The 5874-nt window shown below is 38.9% G+C and overlaps 1 pseudogene; it reads right to left on the reverse strand.

Annotated features, from left to right (window-relative positions):
- Positions 1–4717: 4717 nt before the first annotated feature.
- Positions 4718–5686, reverse strand: LOC119618025 (annotated as a pseudogene).
- Positions 5687–5874: the final 188 nt, after the last annotated feature.

The raw sequence follows: 5874 nt of genomic DNA on the forward strand, positions 1-5874 counted from the left end.
ACTGCAGAACTCTTGAGGGTACTGAAGTAGTAGGCTATGTCCAGTGAGGTATTTATCCACCTTAGGCCAAAGGAATTGGCTCTCATTTGAGAGCAAGCTGCATTCAATAGGATATTTCTATGGATGTGCACATTCGCACCTGTTTACGCCTTGGCATAAATGTGATAAATGGTCAGTTAAATGTGACAAATGGTCAATCAAGTCATATTGCATGACCAAGTGTGTATGTGTCAGTGATGTTTTAGAATTTTAGAATCCCCCCTTCCATAGCATGGTTCCTTTCCTTATTTATTTTCAATCTTTAGGTCAATAAAACAATATTTTATATATTTTCCCAAGAATTCAGTGTTTTATTGTATGACATATTTAGTTTTACCAAATGGCTTAGTGTACCTAAATTACATTATTAGTAAAGTAAATCTAAATAATACAAAAAAAAGTCAAAATAACAAATTAAATGTATTTCAACTTTCATTGTAAAAAACACAGAACATTAGCTTCAACATATGACTAAAAATGAACAATAAAGTTTAGATGTCAAAGCTCATCTTAAATTCATCACAGTTCATTTAGTCAGTTAGTTTTCACTGTTCAAATCACCTAAAATCCGAAAGCCTCATTTCGGATCTTTTTTTCTTGTCAAAAACTAAAAAAAAAAAAAAAAAATTCACCACTTTATGTAAAACCAGCAACATTTCAAATAAGTTGCTCATTTATTACCTCTGCCAGGAGGTCATGTGATCAGGTCCATTGGCGTGTGTGCGTTTCTGGTAGCAACTTTTCTAAAAGACTACTATACAGATTTGGATGAAACTTTCAGGGTCAGGGGTGACACAAGGAAGAAGTGATTAGATGTTGGCAGTGATTTGGATTACGATTTGGATGCAGGATTTTGGAGGATTGGTTGTAAATATATGCAAGGCTGAGCTCATCTCACCTGTTTCACAACTTTTTAAAACCTGTATATCATCAGGTAGCATAGCGATCTCCTTTGAACAAGTCCTCAACTGATTTAACAGTTGGGAAAACAAAATCTTTTTTGCAGAACTATTTCTGTTACTTCTACAACTTTAAATAAATCCGACCATAAGTGACTACCAACTCCATCTGCATGCAGTGTTTTACCTTTGACAGGAGGTAATTGGAAAAAATCTCCTACTGCTACTACTGCAATGTTTCCGAATGGGAAGAAATTACCCGTTTGTTTGATCTGATGCGATCTACCGTGGATGTATGATAACAGATTATGATCTACCATTGATATTTCATCTATGATAAGAAGCTGGAGATCATTATATTTTATACATAATGAATTTAGTGTTTCTTCTCCCACAGGAGTTTACGGTAAGTGTACAGCTTTTCCAATAGAAAATGTGGTGTGGAGCAGTCAGTAAAACACAGGTGTTGTCAGGATGCCGACACATTTGTGACAATATTCTTTTGGATTCATATTCAATTGCCCTGATTAAGTGACTTTTACCTGTGCCTGCACCGCCTGTAATAAAAACATGTAATGGTTCAGGATTTTTTCCATTTACCCTGTCTAGGCACCACTGCCTGATTTGGTAGAAAACAGACAGCTGTTTTTCATTCAAAGATCTAATTAATGCTAAGCCTTCAGTTCTACTCATGTTGTTCTTTTTCCAATACATTTGCTTTAGAACCCAAACTTAAATCGGGTATATGTTCTTGTTTGCCGTTGAGTGTTGCTTTGATTTCTTTAATTCCTTCTGCACACTAACCGTTCCACCTCCAGCTAAGGACACAACTCACACCATGCATCTTCAAGCAGTACATCACCAACCACATGATCTGCAGCCTCCAACTTGTCAGCTTCCAATTCGAATTTACCTCTATTAAAATCTAAAATGGACTTCACCGAATGTGATGTCCTATTCATGAATTTAACTACACCAGTTCTATAACACTCCTCAAATGTCTCACGGGTTGAAGGCTTCAGTTCACCATCCACTTGATATGGCAGAAATAGTTGCATTATGCTTTGATAAAGTTTTTCAGGCTCTTTGGTTTCAGAGAAACGAGCATAACGAACAACTGCTGATTGTTTTCGACTTCTTTTAGCAACAAAACCAAAACCGTTATTCAACTTTACTTTTCTCATTCTTTGACAACACACGATAATCAGATGCAAACTTTGCCAGGCACATATCATTAAACACAATATCCTTTTTAACAATTATTGTAGCGCTCAACTAGACCAGTCATCCACATATCTTCTGAATTAAGTTCATTTGAAGATGCTTTCAGTCTCAAAACAGAAATGGGTAAACTCATTTTAACAATGTTGTCACCAGTTGGAACAAAAACAATCTTTCTAGAACACTCCTTTGAATGCATATTGGTCAGTCTATACACAGCTTCCTGAGCACAGACATCCCGATTATGTAGATAAACACTACCAAGCTTCTTCAATGCTTCTTTAGCACTAACATTGCCTTCTTTGGATGCTTCTCTCTGGGCATTTCCTAGCAGAAGGCCAATTTCTCTTTCACTTTTTGACATGTAAGAAATAATATAGACTCAACATGCATATGCATCTACACAATACTGGATATCAATATTAGCATTGCAAGCTTTTAACAGCGGTCTGCTATATTGATTAATCCAATTCACTGCCAGAAATGTCACTATACAAACCCCCAGGCCAGCAGGAACCTCCAACAGACGGACCCACCCTGGACAGCTGGACGTTTCCCAAGGAGGGGGAGAACGCGGCACATCACTGACTTTGGGTGTTGCCTCGACCTACAAAACAAATGAAACAGAGAAATATCATCACATTTATTAACTTTATCTTACATAAACAATAAATTATGTCAAGTGTTTTCCATAAAACACTAAAATTTCACATTTGTTACACATTTAACATAATATAAACTTTAACATGTATCACTCATATTCTTCTTAGCAGACACCAGTTCTACACCGACAGCGGCAGAAGTTACGTGTGGTGTGGCTGAAACTTAAAAGATAAAGAGCAATAAAAAAAACACATTACAAAAACGTTCTAATTGATGTTCTGAAAGTTTAACTCGCTTTACGGTTTTACAAACCTGCTGTCTCACACGCCTGGTCCTTGACACAGCTGGTTTCTTTGGATGTTCCACAGGCTTTGTCTATAACAACAACAATACAAACAACATTTTAGGTCTATGATATGTATAAAACACAATAGTTAGACCAGAGTAGGTGCACTTTGCTGCAACTTACCTCGTTGCCTGTATGAACATCGCCTAGAGCCGATGGAGAGACTTTTTCCATGACGACCAACATGTCAGCTGAGAAACTGACAGGATTCAACTTGATGTAACACTCCTTCAAGGCCACTGGAGTGCCATCCATCTGATAGACAAAAATTCAAATTATTAAAATGCCAATTACAATGGAAGATATTTCTTACAAATGGCTGCAAGCCTCACTGACCTTATCAGGAACGACTCTTTTCTTGGAAGAATGACAGGATGTAGTTCCTCTGAAAATGTGGAACACATACACTCCTGATCAAAATCTTAAGACCAGTCAAAAAATTGCAAGGATTTGCATTTTTCACTATTGGATCTTAAGAAGGTTCTAAGTAGAGCTTCACAATGTTAAAAGAAGAAATCAGCGTAAGAGAAACTTTTGAGCGGGGAATTAATTGAAAACTGCATTTACACTCAAACATGATTTTTTCAGCTGATCAAAAGTTTAAGACCATAGCTCAAAAAAACCCTAAAAACCCCCAAAACAGAAATCAAAGTGTCAAAAAAGGACTCGGTAACGAGTAGCTCCACCATTCTTGTTGATGACTTCAAACAATCGTTTAGGCATGCTTGATGCCAGTGTTTCCAGGAGGCTAGTGGGAACATTGCTCCAAAGTGTTGAAGATGGCTTCACGAAGGGCATCCACTGTCTGGAACTGATGTCCATTTTTGTAAACTTCCCTTGTCATCCATCTCCAAATGTTCTCAATTGGGTTTAGATCTGGGGAACATGCAGGATGGTCCAAAAGAGTGATGTTATTCTCTTGGAAGAACTCCTTTGTCAGGGAATTTTTTTGGGTCTACCACTTGACTTTTTTGTTCCATAACCCTCAGGATCATTTAAAAAATGCAAAATGACTGTCTTACTGCATCCAACCTCAGCAGCGATGGCACGTTGCGAGAGGCCTTGCTTATGCAGCTCAACAACCCTACCACATTCAAAGTCAGTGAGCTTTTTTGCTTTTGCCATCAGGAAGTCTTGACCGTGTAAAGACTTGACAGAAAATGACATGGAATCCAGATTTTTGCACAGCTTTTGGCTTTTAAAGACTATGGTCTTAAACTTTTGATCAGCTGAAAAAATCATGTTTGAGTATAAATGCAGTTTGCAGAAAATTCCCTGCTTAAAAGTTCTTGTCTCTTGCACTGCTTTTTTCCTTTAACATTGTGAAGCTCTACTTAGAACCTTCTTAAGATTCAATAGTGCAAAATGCAAATTCTTGCAATTTTTTGACTGGTCTTAAGATTTTGATCAGGAGTGTATAAGATATTTAGAATGATTATTCACAGTTAAACAATCTAACACCTTTCTTCCACTACAAGCAGATGTAAATGACTCTTACCTTCCTGCCGGATGTCACTGTTGTCCACTCTGAAGACGGTGGAGGTGGAGGACGTTCCACACCCTTCACAACCACACAGGGGACAATCCTCGGCACAGTCGCAGGAGCAGCCTAAGGGGGAACAAGTGGCTTTGGTTCTGACTTCTCCACGAACTGATAGGCCGCAATCCACATCAGTTGATTGAGGATCGGCATTCCGTGATCATCGCTAAGGTGGACCTAAACACAAAGAGTAATCACAGAGGTGAAATTAGCATCATGTAAACAATACAAAATTTGATGTTACTGTGCTTAAAATGAATTTGGACTTTCACCATCATGGCACCACAGCTCATGACGGCCCAGGTTGATGTCGTCAGCAATAGGATAAAATGGTATCCCTGAAAATACAATGTCAAAATATTAAAGAAATCATGCAAACATTCTCTCCACCAGTTTTAACATAAATACACTTGTCACAACATATACCAAAGGAAGGTGAAGAGAATTTTTTTATTACCTAGCTTTGCCGACCTACGATGATATTCTTGCTGAAACATCTCGTTTCACCCTGGATTCCATCAAACGCGGGACCATCCCAGTACAAAAAACCAAGGGAAAATAAAAACCTCTTTAGAAATTCATATTCAAATCAAACATACTAAAAACACAGCAAGGCTCACCTTAGGCCAGCGACTACAGACTGTCAAAAGGTACTGCTCAAATTCCCATCCCGCTTCGTCACGATTTATGCTGGCTGTGAGGTTGTTTAAAGGAGCTAGAACACAAACAGCGTCAAGCTGGCAAGTTGTTACAGCGTGTAACACTTCTTGCTGCAGTTTAGCTGCGCAGGCACCCGGAGTGCACATCACACCAAAATTGATGTTGCCATCTGACACCGTAACTTTGTCATCAGCAAACTATCGCAGATGTGAGTCTCCAATAAGAAGAACAAGCTGCAAAACAAAAGAAGACAATATTGTACAATGACAAAAAAAGCCACATCTTCTACATGAAATCGTTCTTGATATCACATACCTTCTTATCAGGGTGTCGCTCAGGAACGACCAACTTGTGGAAGAGGCCAGTGACCTCACTTCTTGGCCATGGTTAGAACTTAAGGAACTCCGGACGAATCTCATCCACCCCCGTAGCCCTGCCACCGAGGAGCTTTTTAACCACCTCGGTGACCTCAGCACCGGAGATTGGAGAGTCCGACCCAAAGTCCCCAGGCTCTGCTTCCTGAATGGAAGACGTGCCGGTAGGATTGAGGAGGTCTTCGAAGTATT

The sequence above is a fragment of the Kryptolebias marmoratus genome, linkage group LG19 (genome assembly GCF_001649575.2).
Source record: "Kryptolebias marmoratus isolate JLee-2015 linkage group LG19, ASM164957v2, whole genome shotgun sequence".
Classification (NCBI taxonomy): domain Eukaryota; kingdom Metazoa; phylum Chordata; class Actinopteri; order Cyprinodontiformes; family Rivulidae; genus Kryptolebias; species Kryptolebias marmoratus.